We start from the raw sequence: 22297 nt of genomic DNA, 5'->3' as shown, positions 1-22297 counted from the left end.
TATATTACTTTTTATGTTGTAATTTCAATGTAATGGAGAACATTCAATAAGAGATGGAGAAATGGAGCACACATTCTTGACAGCTATAGATAGAGGGTGCCATTTAATGTTGAACATTTAACCCTTTGCCTATATTACCATGTCCAGCCAGTGACTACAGAGAAGAATAATACTTAAAGTAACAAACTTTACTTTAAAAACATTTTTAATGACTCCTAAGGGGAGGATTATAGTTGAAATAACCCCAGATAGCTTCCTGCAGTTACTGTTTTCAGCAAACATGAAGTGAGATCTCACAATCACAGATTCACAGGTTTTGAGGTGGCTAAAATTAAAGACAGGGCTAAAGTTCACCTAGACAGCTCAAGCAAGGAAGTGAATTTTTATTGTAAGGCCGTGACGAAAAGTCACGAAAAGCTTTATTGTAAGCGGCTACGAAAGCTGACTGTGTTGTTGCCTCGCGTCGATTGCATCTATGCCAAAAAGCTGCGCTTGAACACACCGCAAAGACATCTGCCGACTGACTGTCAACTAGCATGTGCGTTCTGTGCCTTATGTGTAAGGAAATTATTGTCTATCAGCGGGTCTTTATTGACAATAGTCTATATTTGTCATTCAAAAAGGAAAACCGAAACTAGGACGGCAGATATATAAACAATAAACAAAGCAGCACTTGCTTACCATTTTGAATATCAATTTCAATCAATTTCTTCATTCTAGGTGACTAGAAATGCTCAGGTCATCACTTTAACTTTTATTCTCGTGCGCTGACTCGTTCTAAGCTGAACATCCAATCAGAGTTCTCTCTTTCACTAACGGCCCCCGACGACACACCGCAAAAACTGGGCCGGCCGATGCTCAACAAGTCACCTTTAGTTATGAATTTCCCCTTTTTATGGCAAATTTCTGACAACCCATACCCTGCGTTTATCTTAAATTGCCTAAACTTTAGCTGTCTACTCCTAGAAGAACCTCCACATTGTTCACAAATGTTTGAGATAAATCAAAGGACATATCTAGGACACCCTGACATTTATATTAGAGGCTGAGTGTTTTGGCACCAGCGGAAAAGAGTTCACCTGTCCAGAGGGTCATCAACCTTGAGGTTAATGAGATGTTTACACTTTTAACCCTATTAGTACATCTTAGGAAAGCTGCAGCAGAGCAGCCCATTAACCCTCCATTTTCCCCTTTCTGGGTAAAATGGTTCAGGTTTTATCATCTAATTACCGAGACCCTGTTGATTGAAGTGCTGCATATTACTGTACAAGAGACTCTTATACTGCTTGTCTAAGCCTTTCTAATTTGCATTTAGTGACACTCATAAACTCGCATACAAAATTACTCGCACATAGTGCAAACACATAACAGTTCTCATGCTTTGCAGAAAATTAAATGAGCACTTACACGTTTGTGGTAAAATTATTTAGTTGGAGAGGTCATGGTTGTAATTGACCTTGAGTCATTCAGAGGATGAAACATACATTTGTTCTCTCAGCAAGGACATGCATGTTTTTGGGTTAGCCTACTGCTTTTTTTTATCTCAAACACAAGTTATTCAGTGTTTTGAGCTTCACAAATGTCCTTCACCACACATGTAAAAAAAATCCAAATTCTCAAGAGCATCAGGGTTAAAAGAAATGCAACACAAGAGCAGAGAGTTAAACAAAACAAAACAAAAAACTTTTTCTTTTTAAAAAAAGTTATTGGAGTCATTTTTCTATGAAACCAACCTTTGTTGTGCCCTTACAAAAGACAAAAAAACTATACTTTTCACCATGTATTATTGTGATACAAGGTTGCTAATTAGAAAACTAAAATCCTCATTAAACCTTTAACTTTTTTATATACACACATTTCTGATATACAACATGTTTCAATATACTCACATCTCTGATATACAACATATTTCAGACATATTTCAAACATAATGTTCTGCCTCATAGCCAGAAAAACTATCACAAAATAAACACGCACTGCAGCCAGCACAGACTTTGAGGATTACATGCCAATTAGAAATGTTCTTCTTAATTAAATAGTGTGCTACTACAGTGTACAGTATATGCAAATGTAGATTATAATAGTGACTCTAAATACTTGGGCTCCATCCAAACTAGTTTCTTGCCACCTTGTGAAAAAGAAGTCCACTTTAGCTTACTTTTAAAAAGAGTATTACAGAAATAATACCCTAGTAAAAAAAAGGGAAGTGTGCAATTTCGGACACAACCTTCGTTTCTAAAGACAAATTCTTCACAAGATTTAATTTCCCAAAGTGCAGACTCCCCACAGGTGCATGATTCTAAAGATTTAGAGAACCTTGAACATAGACTACAACATTTGGCACTCAAATCTCAAGAATGGTAACATCACAACACATCAAATAAATAACAATAATGAAAAAAAACGACAAAAATGTAAAAATGCAATGCATGCTGGAAACTCACAAACCTGTAACATTTCAGCAATGTTGTTCAATTTGAAATTCTTTGTTCAGAGAACTGTTTGACTAATGTTGTGAGACAACATTTGGGGGAAATGTAGTTTCAAGTAACATTTCTTAGTTGTGCGATTCACTTGCTGGAGCGAACAACTAAAATGCATATTCAAAATGAATTTCACTTTCATATCAACAGCAAGCCAAGCAACAGGCTCTCATGTATTTAAACATCAGAGGAATATGTTAAGAGAGCAACAAAGCATTACAAGCCAATTAACGCTTGAATTTCGTACCAGAGGTATTGTGGGAACTGCAAGCTTGGTCGATCAAACGATTAGTCACTCAAACAGCATGACTGATGGTGCTCGATGATCGCTGCCGCTTCTTTCCGACATTTAAGTGACTCTGGGGGCTGCGACTACCCAGCGTTTCCTCAATTCTGCCTGGGAGCCTGTATCAGAGCTCTTAATGTGCCTTGTCACTGTTGCTGGGCTAATTAGCGCACAGCAGCTGCAGCAGATGGAGACTCACTCTGGGCTGCTCTAACATGTACCTGTCACATTCCCTCTGGCCCGTTACCACGCTCAGCCATCTCTGCGTTTGAGTTCCTGCTCTCCACACAGGTTTAATTGCTTTTTCAAAATCCCCCTCTCTTTGAGAAAGGGATAAAAAAGGAGCAACATGTGATCAATTTTGTTGTCCTCCCAGGGGCTCGCTCCCATTCCGGTTTAATCTCTGTGGTAAATACAATTTCTGAAGGGGGATGTAGGGTTATGTTGGTACGAGAGCTATATGTTTGGATTTTCAGAGATGAGCGGAAACATGCCTCTCATGCTTTATCTGCTTTTTAAAGGCAAAGTCAACAGGAAGAATAAACATGGTTCACATTGGCCATATCTGTGTGAATGCGTGAGTGATGATTATGTTATGAAGGCAATGAGGCGAGTCAGCAAAGGTCATTCCTCTTCAATAAATAAAATGTCAAATATTACAGGAAAAAGAACATGAGGTAATAGGCAGCAGTGTGCACACTATTATTGCAATATTATGTTCATCACATTTACAATCATTGCTTTCTTTCTTTTTTTTACAATATTGAATGAATACAGCTCATAACAGGTGTGAATGTATTGTGTACATTATGTAATGTATTAACTAATGGTGGAAAATGCACACAATATGTCACAATTTTATGACCTTTATATTGCAGTGCTATTAAAGTATTATTGATTATTAAATCATTATTATGAGCATATGTTGCATTTATTTCATCAAAAATACACTGAAAAGAGAAATGTTTAAAAATAACTGTTTTCTATTTTAATATATTTGAAACTGTAATTCATTCCTGTGGTGCTGATGCTGATTTGCTGCTCAGGAAAATATTATTATTATCATCAGTGTTGAAAACTGAAAACTGTACATTTTACTTTTGTTTTTTGGATTTTTTGACTCTTTTGTAACATCAGAAATATCTTTACTTCACTTTTGATTGACACTTACACTCCCTATATCGTCCCATATACAGTACCCTCATTCACTACATTGGTCCACTAATGGCGCTTTTCCACTGCATGGTACGGCTCGGTTCGGCTCGGTACGGTTCGACTCGGCGCGGAACGGTTCGGCTCGCTTCGCTTTTCCACTGCGTGGTACGACTCGACTCGGTACGGCACGGTTCGGTTCGCTTTAGCTCGGTTGCTTTTCCACTGCAGTTAGTACCGCTTCAAAGTGGGTGGGACTGATCGTTAATAGTTGTAGGTCCGGTGGTAGCCGTGTGCGGCTAAGAGCTGTGCTACTTCCGCTCCTCGGCAACCAACGAGAGGAACGTCTGCACCTCGTCCACTGACCACGATTCAGCCATTTCTTGTTTGATTTTTTTTTACTTTTTTCGTCAAGTAAATACTCTAAAAACAGGTGCTACCGCGTTGGCTGTTGTCTGGCTATTTAAATCTAGCGGGTTTAGTGTCTCGTGTCGCAAATACAATGACGCTGAAGTGACAATTCTGTCTGACCAATCAGTGATCTGCAGTGTTTTCACGTCACATTATAGTATTGGTACGGTATGCTTGGAACCTCAACAGAGGTGGTACCATTTAAAGCGAGCCGAAGCAAGCCGTACCGTACCGTACCATATATTGATTGACGTCGGGCGCTTTTTCCGCTCGTAGTTGGGGTTTTTTTCAACTTCAAAAACGCAAGGCACAGCAAGCAGTAAAATGCGAGGCGGCTGGGGCGCATAAACAGCGTGCAGAACGCTCACTGCCATAGGAAAACAATTGAAAAAAGGTGCCTCTCACTGCAAAAAACACTTCAGGTGTGATCGGGGCCTTAGGCTATCCTGAAATCTGTCTTTGAAAGAGTAAACTTTGATTGAACTATTATACCAGTATGCCATTACTCTGTAGCCTCATTGGACCAGCGGTTTGGAAAATGGATGAATGGATGGATGATTCAGATGCTGGACTTAATTTGGCGCGTGACTCTCATAGTGCATTATGGGTATACTCTAGCCGTTAAGCGTACATCAATTGTACACATTGTTGCGGTGCATTGTGGGACTGAATGAGGGCACAACGTCCACTATTGTTTCAGACACCAATACAAATGACTGTCCCATCAAATAGTGTCCTATTTAAGGGTATATGGGAGATTTCGGACACAGTCTTAGTTTCACAAAGCCCCTCTTCTTTGAAATGTTCCAATCATTTGATTGGGTTTAGCACATCCAATCAATGCATGCATTTGATTTGCCCTCTCCCACATGCTGCTCAAGTGCTCTGACCAAGAATGGACTTGATTTAAAAAGGAGAAACAACAAGACCTTTCTTATGTGCAGGTCATGTTTAACATCCAGAAATGTATGTTATCGCCCTATACTACAGTAACTGGCAGAATCTTATGTTTCCATCTTGCTGCCAATAATCTGATCCTATTTTCAATAGATCACCAACTAGACTGACTGCTACTTCAGCCTCTTTCTCTTTTACTATCTTTCTACATTGAGGACACTTACATGATCTTAATTAGAAGAGAATCTGTATTGACAACACTTGTGACATAATTGTGACATAATATCCATTACCACATAAAATATGTAATTCCCTCAGTATGAACAGTGCTTCATAATTTTTTTTCACAAAGCCTAAAATTAATATTTGGCAAGCGGCAAATGCAAATAGACATTGACGAGTATATGAAATGGTGTCAATCACCAGTTAACATCTTAATGAATTCTAACAATATAATGATGTGAAAAGGTGAACGTAAACAAACATGAACAACACTCTGGATGGTTGACGGGCAAGTACTGCATTGTCACGAAAGTTTAAGCATTGTCAATTTGAATATACAAGCGTAAGACATGAAAGGGAACTCAATTTAAATTATTAGTGCGCAGTGTGGGAAGACTTCTGTGTGCAAACAGCCTATGCATGTGCCCAGTCACAGTGCACAAATACTGAATTGATTATTTTATCATGTTTTATTTTATTTTATAGTTAGACTAGTTTTGGATGTACAATAGTATCAAAATTAGATTTGTTTGGGTGTCTTTGCTGTTTCGTGGTCTGTAAAAAAAATATATATATATATATTTATGGCCAGTACATTTTCTTAAAGGGATAGTTCACCCAAAAACTGAAAATCCTGCCATCATTTACTCACCTCAAAGTTGTTCCAAACCTGCATGAAGAAAGATATTTTTAAGAATAATTCGCACTGCTACTTGGGCGGAGTGATAACCGCAGCACATGAGACGCGCTCTGAACGAACTCTCTGCTCCTCACCACGGCGCGTCTCAAGATTATCATGATTAGCAAAATGTGTAAAAATCATAACCGTTTGCTGGTCACAGAACTTATTTTCTGCAACAATTCAAAAGTCAATGAAAAAATCCTTGGGTTTGTGTGCGGGGAATATAGGTGATGACGGCTTGGCCTTCAAAAATACTTTGTCACTGCAGCACTCTATTAGCAAATCCATCAAGTCCCCTGAGCATCAAAATGTTCGTGGTTGAGTGAGTGGTGTTGACATGAGCGATGATACACAGCACACTTCCTAATGTCATAATCTCTCAGTAGCGTGTTTTACCCTAGACAGGCTCTATCTGCTCCTGCAGTCCTCTGTCTCATCTGTCTGCCCCATTCATTAGAGCTCATTAGAGCACATCACTTAAGCTGCACCTTGTCAAAAGCCCTCTGCTTCCAGCCCACCACCAACAAGCTCTCTACAGCCAGACCAAGAAGAGGTCACGCATTCAGTCTCCCACCACATGCCAACACCGCCTGAGTATCCATTATTATCTCTGATGCTCCATAACACGAGGATGGTCCTGTCTCCGGCTACGTGTAAGACAAGTGAGAAATGCGGCTTTAAAAAACCACAGATCCTCAGGGGCTGCGAGGCGTCATTACGGCCTGTCATTCTGACTCTGTTTTTTTTTTTTTTTCTGCCTCTGCTCAGATTGATGTTTGGTGCCGAGGGGATGTTTGGATTCTCCGGGCTGCCGGATGTTGATTGGCGAAATGTGTCACTGCTCAGTCGAACATAGAATTACTGCGCGAGAAAGCTCAGCATTGTGGGTAAGAACTGGATTCAGTTTGACAACTAAAAAAAAATTATAGAAATTGTGTAAACACTTCACATTAACGTTCTGTACATTGGCATCATTATCTAATGCAATAGCTAACGTGGAATAACAATGAACAATACTTTTACAGCATTTGCATGTTCATTTTTACATATAAAACATATTAACATATAAGAAAATACTTTAGAGTTCATGTTGCTAAATGCATTAACTAATGTTAATAAATTTGAACCTCATTGTAAAGAGCTTATCCTTCTCTCTGGACTTTCATACACAGAGTGACCTCAGAAAAAAAATATATTCAAAATTATTTAACAAATCACTGATCGTTCCCGTATCTGATGTAATGTCATGGGTTACTTGGCTGCATTCTTACAGAACGAATTATATGCATAAATCTTTTCAGCTTTTTCTTGTTTACCCATTAAATATATAATATATTTAGCTTTACAAAAAGGCAAAGCATTTACAATTACGGTGTGTTTGGAAACACGTATTAATGCGGCTGTGCTGATTAAAGTTAACGCAGTAGTTAATATGAACTAACAATGTAATGTTCATTTGATAACACTTTACAATAAGGAACCCATCAAGTTTATGCCTTAACTAGCATTAGCTAACAAAATAGCATTAAATTATATTTGCACTAGTGAAGATAGCAATATTTTCTTTGCATGAATGTCATTTATTAGTGGCTGATACTGTTTGCACCTAGAGTACCACAGTGTATATTATAAAACAGCATGCAATAATAAAAACATATTCAGTGTATATGCACTCTAAAAAATGCTGGGTTGTTTCAACCCAATTTTGGGTCAAATATGGACAAACCCAAACGTTGGGTTAAAAATGTCATTTAAACATTTAACCCAACGGCTGGGTTTGTCCATATTTGACCCAAAATTGGGTTGAAACAACCCAGCATTTTTTAGAGTGTGATTTTATTTATTAAAATAATTAATGGATGCTTTATTTTATATTCCTATCCCTGAAGTCCACCCCTACACCTACCTCTAACCCTTAAAACACTACATGTTAGGCACTTTATTTCCACTTTTTAAATATATTTTCTTACACTTTAAAAAATGCTGTGTTGTTTCAACCCAATTTTGGGTCAAATATGGACAAACCCAGCCGTTGGTTTAAATTTTTAAATTACATTTTTAACCCAACGTTTGGATTTGTCCATATTTGACCCAAAATTGGGTTGAAACAACCCAGCATTTTTTAAAGTGTAATTAGTATTTTGTTATATGGGTTTGTGTAATTTATGTTTTAGAAAGAAACGTCCAATTATTCTACTCAATAATTCTATTTGTCTAAGAGTTTGGACGTCATGCCCGCAGCACTCTATTTGCACTTGGTGTAAATAGAAACTACGATTTATCAATCCTTATTAACATTAGTGTCACGGATACACCGTGCTCGCCCTCCCCCAACACACTCCGCTCACTCTCCCCAGAGAGTGTGTTCATTCATAGTAGTTTATGATCCCTAATATTTGAACATGTACAACCTTACTAAAAAGTGTTACCATTGTCAATATTGATGAGCTTAATTGGTAAGCATTTTGTTCATCAAAATAAAGAATATCTCTTTTTTTCTTTCTTGAGGTTTGTATTTAGGCCTTAATTATCATTCATGTGAAGGCCTGGGCTGTAGTTCAGGAGATGAGGTGAATGCTTTCCTCCTACGCTCCCTCAGTCTAGCCAGATGTGTGATTAATGTTCCTAACCTCTCCTCATTATTCAGGTCTGGAGTCAGAGCTACAGGGTGACTATAACACAGGTGAGGTGAAGAGACCAGATTGAGGTATGGGCTAAATTACTATATAGGATCCCCCCCCCCCCCCCCCACCCCACTATTTTTCACTACTTCATCCATAATAATTGGACCAATTGAAAAACTTATTTTATTTTACCAAACACACTTATTGAGCAGATCATGGTGGTTTAAGGTTGTATTTTTATAATATTTTTGTTCCATTTATGATGTCAGATACAGCAATTTGACCATTTCTATAAACTGATTCTAAGCTTTTTATTAGAAAGAACTTATACAAATCTGATGTTTTTTGCCATTAACAATACAGACGTGTTGATTAAAAGTGATGAATGAGGCTTAAAAGTCATAAACGGGTTTAAAAAGCAGCATTGCTTATACTTTATATAATATCATTGACAGATACACACTAGGCCAACAAGAATAGGCTGTCCTTTATACAGGAGAAAATGGAATTTGCTTTCAGTATATACACAATGACAAGTCTATGACATTCGACCTTTCAGTGAGCCAGCAATTTCCGTTTTGAAATGCAGGGGTGTAACGTGATGTGAATGTGAATTTTTCAGCTATTGTTTTTAAAAGAGAGTCTCTAGCTTAAAACACAAACTGAGTTATCTTATCAGAACCATTTTCAAACTCCTTTTGGTTTCTCTTTGAGTAAAGGTTTCCTGTTTTGAGATGAGATGAGAGGTCTACTTTAATAATTCAACATGTCTTCAGAAATGTCAAAACATTCTGATGCTGGAGAGAATATGCAACGTTTGAAACCAAAAAGAACAGTTTAGAACGTTATTCCGAGAAAAAAAAAACCTCTCAGATATTTGTGTTTTTCACAGGTTCAGTAAGGAGAAGATTAATATAATAGTGTTTAAACATTATAATTTCCACAGAAGTGGAACACCCATCATTAACATATTCATATTGACTGTTTCTTTATCACTTTATCTAATCTGATTGTTTTAAGTTATCAAAACATTGAAGTACTCACAGCTCAGTTTAATACATTTTGTTGTTAAATTCCAGAGTATTTTTATTTTTTGTCAAACATCAGTAAGTAACATTTTGCCGTTGTTATAGGCTACAGTTGGTTGTGATGTTCATCAAATTTTTGTGTATATTTATATGACTTTTAATAGTACTATATGAAATATCATAGCTATACGGCTGTTCGTTCTTACATTGGCATAGAATTAGATGTCATTTAAATCATTCCCTTTTACGACAGGCCATTAGTGACTTGGCAGTTTCTTACCTTGTACATTTTTGAAGAGAGAAATCTTCCAGATTCCTCCTACTCTGTAACAGAGCTAAATTTGGGAGTGAATATTACATTCAGATGAGGTTTATTGAGGGTGGGTTTACATTTTTAGTTTAATGGAATATATATTAGTTAGCATGTAGTACAGATAGGCGTAAAACAAATCTGTTATTAAAGAACGAAACAAACAGACATTCATGCAATGCAATCCAGCAAGGACCATATTATCTAGTGCAAATCAACATTTGTATTCTCTTATGGGTGCTTTACATCTAGTGCCTGCAGTTGTCAATTTGTCAATTGTATTGCTGTTTGCAGCCCATTACTTCCGTAATGAGAATTCATGATCCATTACTTCCAACGTGAAATCGTAATTTTGATTTCATGTCATCTTTAAAGTGTTCAGCATTAGTTCAATAATGCTCATTGTACACAAATATGACATAGATTAGTCAATGATTTGCATACCAGCTTCTCTTTAAATAATTTGTGTAACATCACAATTTTGCATCTCCATCAAATGCTTGCCATCTTTAATCTACTTTTGCCAAGAGGAAAATATCTCTAAAAACTCTATTCATATCATTCAACAAAATATTAGCTACTGCAAGGGCTTATTCCCCAAGAGCTGTTTGAAATGGAAATGGACTGATTATGCAGCTGGTTTGTGGTGACTGGAGACCCCTTAGGCAAAAATGTGCTAATTACATGACATACATGCTGTAAAACTGTAATCTGCAAGTTTGCATGGGAAATGTCTTTCTTTTTGCCATTGGAATTGCAGACTCTTAATAAACTATATAAATACATTAAAAAAACTATGCCATTTTTACGTAAAGTTTTTTTTTTTTTTTTTTACTTTAAAAAAAATATCTGTGCTCTTTATTATATTTTTAATACACTTTAATATTTTTTTCAATTAAGATTCACTGATATAAGAATGATAAAACGTGATAAATTATAGGGACCGAGATCATAATCATGTCGATTTACTAATTTCATCATGTTTTACAAAATATTTTGGTGATTTCATACTTGTCAAGATAAGTTCGAAATTAGTTTTGTGATTTTATGTGTCAAGTCATTTTACAATGGTGACATTTTCGTCAACAATAGGTAATGCATTAGGTATTATGACCTAACAATGAACAAATTGACAGCATTTATTAGTTAATGCTATACATACACTGATATTTTTTTATGTTTTAATTTGTATAATGTAACAACAGGTATTGTACAATGAACAAACATGGACATTTAAATAGTAAATTGAGAATTTACAAATTATACCTAAGGTGTTAAGTTACTGATAAAAGCACAGCAAGTTCAGACTCTATGCTTATAGAATATGCAAGTAGTGGATATGAATATGTGAGGAAGACTGATACAGGAGCGAGACTGAGGAGGAAAGAGAATGAGTGTTGACTCACACTGAGCTCAGCATGCTTCTATCCCTGTGAACTCCTCTCTCTCTCTCTCTCTCTCTCTCTCTCTCTCTAAATGTCAGACGGTTGTTGAAATGAAGTAGGATCGCCATTCACACAACGATAGACGGTCATGATGAACTATAGCCATGCTTTATTTAATATGTCCTCTGGCCCCTTAATCTGATTCAAATGAAATTACATTGTCGCTCTGATTCCTCTCACACTCATTCCACTTATAAAAGCCTTCCGCTCAAAAGCCACAATTCTCTCTAACAATGAGGGAGCATATCTGAATGCTTTCAACTAGACACTAACCTTTTGCGACACAGAAACTGAAATTCATACTCAAATATCAGAGGATTTACCCAGTGTCTTGCTATAAATCTGCTCATAAATTTAGTAGAAATGTTATGGATAATAATTAGCACTCTGGTACATACAGTACAAGGAATATTAATTTAATTTGAAGCTTTTATTGGTTATAAAAAAAACTAAATGGTCTTCCTTTGAAAACTTTATTGTTCTCCGTTTGTACAATCTTTAACCACAAGAAAGTATATTGTCAATGTCTTGTGTTTAAAAAAAAATCACATTTGCAATGAAAGGAGGAACATTTCAGTTTGCATCAGAGGATAGTTTAAATGTTAATATTCCATGATTTTATTTTTTTTATCAATTGTTTTAATCATTAGCCTGACTTGCCTGAGGGAGCAATGCATGCTTTAATGAGAGCTGAATGTTACACCAGTGAAACATGATGTAGAAAATCCACAATCATGATATATTTGATCTAAATTGCTTAACTAAAACTACTAAGAACTTCTAAGGCAGAGAATTTCATCTGAGCTTTCTGCCGTGACATCTTTTATTGGACATCAGTTGCATACTCAATTTCACATACTTGAAAACAGAATTTTGTTTCAAAAGCCTTCATGCTAAAAAGATGCTCGCACACATCCTATCCCTTCAAAGGATTCTTTGAAGAGATGGATTTTATTGTCAGCAGGAAGCAAAATAAACCAGTTTGGCACTCCGAGTGTACAGAGCTATTTCGGTTCAGCATGAAAAAATTGACTTGCAATGGAATCTTTCATCTTGTCACCCTTTGTATGACTGGATAGGTTGTCGCTATAGACATAATGACATCCGGAGCTAAGCTCATCTGTGTCATGTTATATAACTCAAAGCTCCCTACAATTATATAAAACATAGGTAACAATTTACAATAAGTTCTCATTTGTTAACATTAGTTAATGGATTAAGGGGTGTAACGGTTCAAATTGCTCAGGGTTCAGTTTTGGTCACGGTTTTAGGGTCACGGTTTCAGTACGGTTCGGTATGTACTATGTTCAGGGAAAAAAGGTCTACTGTCAAAAAAGAAAAGAAAATAAGAACTATTAGTGATCGCCCTCGCGATCTATGCCATATAGGCAACAGGAAATCCCAGTTGAGGTGAAATTATTGTGCAGACAGTGCAAATCCCACAGCAAAAATAAAAAACTAAGAAAACTAAAAAAATACATGTTGAAGAAAAAATATATATATTTACAAGTCTTTTATGTGGGAACGTAGCCACAACAGCAGTTATGTCATACCCAATATAGTTTCTCCCAATCAGACAGCACATCCGTTTAAATAACTCTGCTTTTAAAACAATACAGTACAGTTTGGTCACTGGTGTTTCACAAGCAGGTAAGTTATATTTGTCATATACTGATTTTGCCTGGAGTGCGGTGAAGCATTCGTTTGGGTTCTTGTGGTGGTCCACGTTGAATCCAAAGAAATTAACTTGGTCCACGTTGAATCCAAATCCAATAAAGTTAACTTGAAGACGAAGTTTCCGGAAGAAAACAGGAAACGTTGTCTCAAAGAGATCTGAACCAATCAGACACTCTTAGGCCCAATCCCAATTCTACCCCTTACCCCTTCACTTTCCCCTTCCCCTCTGTTTTGCTCGTGCACGTGAAGGGGTAGGGCTGTCTCGATTCTCTTTTGGTTGGAGGGGGAGGGCTAAGGGGAAGGGCCAGATAGCCCTTCAAACAAAGATTTTTCGGGACCACACTTCAAACGAAGGGGTATGAGAAGTGTCACTGCATACACCGGCTACAGAAGCAAAATGGCTGCCCAAGCAAAAAAGGAGACCCATAAATGTAAGAATTGTTGGCTTTAATAAGTATTTTAACAACAAATAATGATTTGCTTTGTTACATTCAATCTTGTGTTCATATTTACGGTCAGTTCCTTTAAAGAAACGTTTGTAAAAAAAATCTCCTCTCCCCCGAACAAAGCACACAAGCTATTGGTGCGTTCAAGTCATCTCGTAAAGATCGTATTTATGAGTTGAACGCACATGAACGCCACACAATGTCGTATTTCACACAGTTTCACACAGTAAATAAATAAATAGGTCAAAATAGGACAAACATAGTTCTGTACCTCCAACGTGTTAATACAACACCACATAATACAAGTCCTGTGTACAAGTCCTGTGCATCTTGGAAGTTTGTGATAAACATTGGCGCATCTCCTGTGACGTAAGGGACGACGTATAATGACATGTAACGGTGTAGTAGTGGTGTCCCATTTCTTAGGGGAAAATTTTCACCCCTACGCCTTGCCACTCTGTTTCAAGGGTCAAGGGGAAGGGGAAGGCGAAGGGTTAGGGGTAGACGAAGGGGAAAGGGGTAGAATTGGGATTGGGCCTTAAAGGTCCTATCAGTTCACACCCATTTGGTGAGGTGGCCAATCAAAGGTGACCGGGAGAAAGTCTCCATCTTAACACCATTTGCATGTTCATGGTGGCATGGAGAATTTGTGCAGTCTTTACACAAAAGTATGGTAAAAAATATTTATGATGCAATTTAACAAAACATGTTGTACACCATTGATTATAAAATCAAAAGAGGATTCTTTTGATACCAAGAAAGAGGGGATTTGAAGACATTAAAGCAGTGATACATCATTTTTGGATATCAACATTTGAAGTTACTCTAACATAACTAAAGAATCGTAACTAGGCTAATAAAACATAGGGACATGCATAAACATTTGGGAAAGTTTGTGGGTAAGAATGAAGTAAATGTTCTTGAGTATTGGAAGTTTATCTCTATAGTCTTTGTTGGTCCGGTCTCCTGTGCTGACTTTGAGGGTTGCAGACACAGTCTCTTGCTGAGATCGTTCATGGGAGCAGAGGTGATAACGGTCTTTGAAGAGAACTGGTTTGAGGGCCCATGACAGGGGAGAGGGGAAAGGTTTTATGATGTCTAGAGCATTTTGATTAAGTCCATTCGTTACACTTAGAATGAATAAACCATTAACACTGAGTGTTCACGGGACGAACAGGTTGATTTAAATATAAATTCTACTACATTAAATTAATTATATTAACTGATCCAAATATTCATAATTATTACAAGTTATGATTGATTATTAATTGCTATTCATTATTGCTAACACAGGCCCCTACGGGTTACTGAATTCAGCAGCAAATACTGAATACTTTGTTGTGAAGTATGTGTGGCAAACACACCAAGAACTTGGCTTTAATGTGCTGCTTTCACACACTTACATCACTGCTACACAGAGATCGGAGATCATGCAGCGGACACAGAAACATTAAGAAACTGTTGTTGACGCTGTCCCACGACTTTAATCAATCTAATAGCTGTTTTACACTGTTTAACTTACAGTGCATCTGCATGCAGGAGGACCTGAGAAAAGGTCAGTGTCTCAGCTGTTAAAGTAATCAAACCAACCCCATGTTGTGTATGTTAGTTGCTTGGCATTTAGAAGATACTTTTGATTCAAAGTGACTTATGTTTCACTAATTTAACAACAGTTTTCCTGGAGCACGATGGTGAATAGTTCTACAGGTTCTGAGTCAGGCTGAATTAAGCCAGCCTTATAGACTCTCATAATATTCATTTATTTGTCGGAGTGTCTATTTACACAAAGTGCAAATAGCCCGCCTGGTTGGCAGAGGCTATTTACACTAACTTCACCGACCATAAACTGAAACAATCACAAAAGAAGTCCCGCTGGAAACATGAGCAGTGGCATGAAGAGTAACGAGGGTGGCGTTAGCTTTCGACGTGACCGACCTGAGTCTAAAATCGCCTTTTTCCGAACTCATTCTACTTCCTTTTCCCATCACATATCAGCTTGGAGATTAATGCTTGAAAGTTCAAATTGTAAATAAAAATGAAGAACATATTTGAAAGTGGAAATAAAGTGTTAAACAGGTACGGTTAGTGGTAAGTGTAGGGGAGGGCTGTAGCGGCTCCCAATAAGGCAGCATCCATTTATGATTTTAATAAATATAATCATATAATAATCACTGAATATGTTATTGTGGCAATGTTCAAGGCTCAGGGAAGAAGGAGGCGGGAACTGGCGAATGTTCAACATAATTTTAATGGACCAAAATAAACAAACAACAAAACGAAAATAAAGCGGTAGCCCATCACGGATGACTGCCACATAAACTAAAACAAAACAACAAGTCAAGGCCTGGTCCTCTCTCATCCTTCACTGTCGTCACTCCTCCTTCTATCCAGTTCCTCCGTGGGACTCAAGACCAGTGTGGCGCGCAGGTGACACTCAGTAACACTCGACTCGCTCCGTTCCCACAGCTCTCGGCCCCGATCTGCTTGCCACACTTATTATTGCATTCTGATTTAAAATATACTACAATACATTGAGGTGCAAACATCTAACAACTATTTACACTTGCAAAGCAAATGCTACTAGTTTCACTGTAAATAGCGTATGTTGCTATTTAAACTTATTTTTATTTTGCTGGTTTGCACTGATTTGCATATATAAATATATTTTAGGAATTTCACATAAAACATCTAACAGAGATGCCATAGTGTAAAAAAAACATACATTTTATTAGGTAAATCTGTGGTCGTTAGACATCAGTTTGTTTGTTTGGTCTGAAAGTGTTTTTCTGAGTGGGAATTAAGTGAAAGAAATCCACTCTAATTTGCAAAAGTTGCCCGCTGCGTAAGTGCGTATACTTCACATCTTTACATGTTTATTACAGTATAGCGCATTTCTTATTGCTGTTATCTCTTTGTAAATTAACTTCAAAGAGCAGCTCGCATTCTTCACATATTTCCGTTGTAGTATTTCCAAAACAAATGCTGTTCTTTTTAAAGTGACAATTTAGTTTATGAATCAATAATCTCTATGTAGTACATACTTTACACTTACAGTATAAAATATAATATAGCAGTATAACAGTGTTCCCAATTCAGTTTAACACATTATTCAGTGCACAGAATGCCTTAAACCGTTTATAAATGCACTGATTACTAAATGATGTGTGAAGTCTTGATTAAAAAAAAGAAATAATGAACCTAAGAATAACTGACCTTTTGACCCATATCCAACACCAACCGTATCATATGAACACCATTTATAAATGTTCATATTCAGTTTCTTTTTAATGTGTATGCAATATTCTGTCACTATTTTTTAAACATAAGTTAAAGGGGTCATGACATGGGTTTTTTTATTTTATTATTATGTTCCCTTAGGTGCATATATAGTATTACTATAGTTTTTTTTACAAAAAACTTTTAAAATGTAGTGATTTATGACCTTTTCCCATCCTGTTTCTCATCCTCTGATTCAAACAGTCTGTTTTGGGGGTGTTTCCCCTTTAAGAGTTCAGTGTTAACGCCCACTGTTATGATTGGCTAACGTCAGTGCCTATGCATCAATTATTAACGCCCCCAGCCAGAACATTTGCGGATTCGGCGTATTTAAAAAGTAGTTTAAAGTTTTAAATACATTACTTACAGTTTGCGTCGTCGTTGTAGAGCCCAGAATAGTTGGCACGGACTTATCTTTGAGCAACAGTTTTCTGGCAAAGCCAGCATCATTTTGGGATTTGTTCTCAAAACAGTCATCCTTCAAATGTATAGAACAAACGCTTAAACTAACACTGCCGTGACTGAGACGTCCGCAAAAAATAAAGTGCATCCATTTTTCCCTGACGTCTGGATCTTTCGCAGCGTATTCAAAGATGTTGTTTGTCCCACAGCCAGGAACAGCACATCTGTGTGGCATCGTAATTTCCCTGTACACAGACCCACTCGCTGTCCGTCGACTGAACACTTGTGAGGCGCGCAGCGCGCGGGCGCGACAACGATACGAAATGAGCGTAGTTGCCTTGCGCTTAAAGCGTAGTTGTCTTGTGCTGGAGGCGGTCTATATGCAAACGCTGGTACGTCACTTCGTACCGTGACGTCACTTCTTACCATGAATCCAGAACGAGCTGTATTTAGAGCTTGATTAAATAAATGATTCGTTTATAATGGGGAGGACGTCTTAAGCTATGAAACTTGCAGGACGTTTTAATGGTACAAAGACCTCTTATATACCAAAAGATCAAGGCAAATTTGGTTTCTCATGTCATGACCCCTTTAATGTTTTCATTCACTTTTCTTTGAGATATTTTGCAATCGATATAAAAAGTATACAAATATGTGGCTCTCAAGAAAGAGATGTTAAAAATGATGGATCATTCATCACACTAAATTTGTAATTTTAGATATTCAGTAAGCTCCGTTTAATACTGCTTATTTTGGCAAATGCAGTTGATCATAATACATATACCATATAGTACTGCAACAATATTAAGGTAGTATGCTTTTCTGAACAATTTCCACTATACTGCTCACTCTCTCATTAACAAAAGCAATTCAGATACATCATGTTGCCATGGCAGTGAGGCTGCCATTGTCACTCTTGCCCAGTGCCTAGAAGTCAGTGGTGTGTAATCTGTCTTTTTGAGGGTGTTTTCAGTCTTTGATGGTTGGTTATCGCTCCCAACCTTTTCGACAGGACAAGGGCAGCACAAGATTAACCTTAAACTAAGACCAAAGCTGACCGATGTGGGGTAAATAAAGAGGTTTTTTTTTTTTTTTTTCCCTACACCAACTATTATCATTCTGTCCGACAGTCTGAGTATGTTTCACTCAGACAAGCTAAACAGGACACTTTGTGTGGACTGAAGATTTGTTTTTGTACAGTACAATATAAGTATTTTTTCAGATTATGCAGGAACTGTAAGATCTCATATTGCTGTTATCAAGGTTAGAAGAATAAAAGACATTGGCCCGGCTGCTAATAGAAAGAGTTGCTCTTGAAGGTTGTTTGTCATTCACATATGCAGACCGCTCTGAGAAACTGTTAAAAACACTATTACAACTTCACAAGCCCCACGATACTGCTATTAGTACGCTGACAAAATGGGGCATTAGCTTTTCACCTTGAAGCACTGAGCACATGCAGAATATTGTTTATTTAAATCACAGCTTTTTGCAGTTTAATATTCACTAAAGGCCATATTATGTTCAATGAATTGCGCAGCCCTGAATGAAACAATCCTCAATTCATTATTTGCCAATGAACTAATTAATTCTGGAAGTCTGCAAAGGCCTCTGTTACTTTTTTGATACACATTCCTGGTGTTTTTGTGAATGATTTATCTGTGAATTTAAAGGTAACTTTAAAATATCCAATCCATAAAGATCATCCCTGTATTTTCTTTTTTTCGTGTTTAATATCCCATTTCATTTGAAAATAAACTGCCATGTAACAGTATAGTTTAATAATGCTACGAGAGATTTCTAATTCAAAGAAATGCTGAACCTTTGTACTTTCTGTTCATCAAATAATCTTGATCATGGTTATAGTTTCTCCAAAAAATATTAAGCAGCACAACTCTTTTTGTACTTATTGATAATAATAATAATTATAATGATTTGAGTAATGGTGCTGAAAAGTCAGGTTTGCCATCACAGGAAACCATTTACATTTTAATAGAAAACTGAAAGAAAGAAAAGATCCCTGACTATTTTGAGATTTTTCAAACTGTCGTACAATCCAAACCATTTTTCAGGGAATTACATTTCACATGTAAGTCTGAACAGTTGTATTTGGTTTTATTTGTCATTAAAACATTATGTTGACAACAAATTGGCCACCAAAGTTAGACTGATAATAGCTAGCCATAATGCTAGTTAGCTATGAAAACTGAGACTTCATAAGAATCATGTAAACTTTATATTATTTATTATAAAGTCTGAGCTTATATTTATATTATGAACTAATCTAAATGAGTCTTCGGTAGAATTCAGTGAGCCAGAGGACTTTGACAGGATAGCTCAGGCTGTCAGAATTACAGATAGAGCTAAACCGACTCATCTCTCCACAGAGCAGGTTATTTAATTGCTTGTCATCTAATCATGGCTAATTTAGATTTTTTTTTTTTTTTTTTTTTTTTTTTAGCCAGTGGAACCAGGACAGCACAAACCTCAAGGAAAGCTGAAGAAAGCCTGTCAAATTGTTCTCTGTAGCAAGAGACTGCGTCTCTTCTGCTTAATATATTATTATATAAATAAATATTATTATATTATGACTTGTATCATTATATGATTGTTCTATTTCATTTGCTATTTTTATTTTATTGACTATATTATATTACAATTTATGCTATATATACTATATGCTATTTTATTCATAGTTATTACAGTATATTAGTACTATTATACTCATACTCAATTTTTAGGCTATTGATAATAATAATATTATGCTATAAAACTGCCATATACTGTATTGAACTATTACATCTAACCTTATATTAAACTTTCATACAATTTATACTGTACTGTTGTTGTACTATAAATGTTTTACCACTGTAACTTAAATATATACTGTATCCATTAAGGATGATCTTATAATTAGGGGTACATATTGTGATATCAATGTTGCCCACTAGAGAGAGCCACAGGATAAGGAATCTTTTAATCCCCATCCTTTTCTGTTTTACATCTGTTTCCATCCATTTGAATGGAAATTATTGCATTTAATTCATTTGTATAACTAGTACTGACAGTAAATCTGTGAAATGCTTATAATTGAATGTTTAACTTCTTTTAGAACCCAATAAAACACATTTTCAAGTTGCCAGACACAATAAAATATATATTGCTGTCCATTAAAATTGAAGAGACAATTTTATGTTGTTTTTTTTGTACTATAATGTTATATTTCTATAAAAGACATTATTGTTGTGGTAGTAATAAAAAATAAAAAATAAAAATTTGTGTGTTGGACTGCAAGATAAAAGCTGAAAAGGTAAAAGCTGCAGATTATTTTCACATTCATTTGAAATTGTCATTTGACATGACGTGACTCAAGAGTAAAAGCTAGAAAAAGCCATTTGCACAATTAAAATGATGTGCACATTTTATGTACATTAAATATGTTACAGTACATTAGGGACATTTCAACAAATAAACAAAATAAAATAAACAAAGGATATGCTTGACAAGTGTACAATACCTTATGAATTATTATGAAGAATTTTATAGTTCTAACTAGCGAGATTCTGAATAATTGGAGACAGAACCTTTTCCAACTTTTAAAAAAAAATTCATTCAAGAAACAGATGCAAATAAACAAACACCTTCAGGAGAACATAAGAGTTAAAAAGCATTTGTATGTTGTAAAGTCATTAAATCATAACCTGTTGAATGGAGACCGTGTGTGACGTCACATGAAATCTAAAAATGCGTCAGCGTCCAAATTCACTCTCTTCATTTCGTTCACTCTTTGCAGAATATACTAGGGATTATTGAATGAGTGAACGAGTGAGCTGTTTCAGACACAGCTTGACCGGAGCTTCTAAGGGCAGCTGCAGTGACGCAATGACTTTACCAATCGGCTATTGGCTCTTTTCTTTAGAAGGCGGGACTTATTCCACCATATTGCGGCTGCACTAGGCTTGTTTGAGATTAGCAAAATCTGCGCACTGGAACCGATCACCGCGAGATGCATGCTGGTTAGAAATCTGTCCGAAATGTGTGGTCCGCCTTGCCCTGATGTCATGCTGACGTATGTCAAAATACTGCCACGAGCGCAAGGCGCACATGTCGGATTCTGCTCTCCACCGACTGCAAAAGCATGATGGGAAAAGACTTGCTTGACGACACAGCTTAATGTGTATTGGTTTAAACAACCGTGCAGTATTGTTTAAAACTCTGATCATGTTTTTATGTGTATAAATTATGAGTGAATATTCCCAAACTTTCTGACATTGTGATCTCTATATGGGTTATGTGATGTCATTTTATATAAAAAATAAAAATAAACATATGTCTGTAAAGTAAAAATTATTGATAAACACGGATTTGGAACATAGTTGCCAAGTCCGCTTATAATACGCGACTTTGGGCTTTTTTTTATTAGTAAGTCGTAAGGGTTGCGGGTTGCGTTTTTTTGGGGCTTATTAAAAAAATATGGTTGCTTGTTAGGAAAATCTGACAAGCAACTTCGTTTTCTTTACATCTATGGTCACGGTTGCCGTTTTCACAATCTCCAATACATTGATTGACACTGTCTGCTCACAACTATAGCCAATCAGTGCAATAATATAAGTGCTGTGGCATAATTCGTCAAAAGATTCCACCGAATCCACCCCCTTATCCCCCTAATTGGAGGAAAAATCACGTTCAATGTGCAGGCGCGCGCGACGCTGTAAGCTATGATAGACGTAAATAAATACACACATTTCAATTTCTACAAACAATGCCTCCAACGAAGTGCTCCAAGTATGGCAAAAAGTACAACAAAGACTGGGAAAAGGATAAACAACTTAAAGACTGGATAGGTGGTTGGTGATCAGAGTAAAGCGATGTGCAGGAAGCGATTCGTGCTCACCATGGAGACAATGTAAGCACAGAAAAACACAAGCGAAATGCCAAACCATTTTCCTCAACACG

General features: G+C 36.6%; 1 long non-coding RNA gene across 1 annotated transcript; it reads left to right on the top strand.

Moving 5' to 3' along the window:
* Positions 1 to 6583: 6583 nt before the first annotated feature.
* LOC306986096 lies at positions 6584 to 20478 on the top strand. Its single transcript, XR_013794907.1, has 4 exons — positions 6584 to 6795; positions 6902 to 7020; positions 8781 to 8816; positions 19803 to 20478. It is a non-coding gene; the product is annotated as an uncharacterized lncRNA (long non-coding RNA).
* Positions 20479 to 22297: the final 1819 nt, after the last annotated feature.

The sequence above is a fragment of the Phoxinus phoxinus genome (assembly GCF_949152265.1).
Source record: "Phoxinus phoxinus genome assembly, chromosome: 18".
NCBI classification, from domain to species: domain Eukaryota; kingdom Metazoa; phylum Chordata; class Actinopteri; order Cypriniformes; family Leuciscidae; genus Phoxinus; species Phoxinus phoxinus.
Note: the sequence above shows the minus strand (reverse complement) of the source record. Positions and strands in the feature narration are given on the sequence as shown.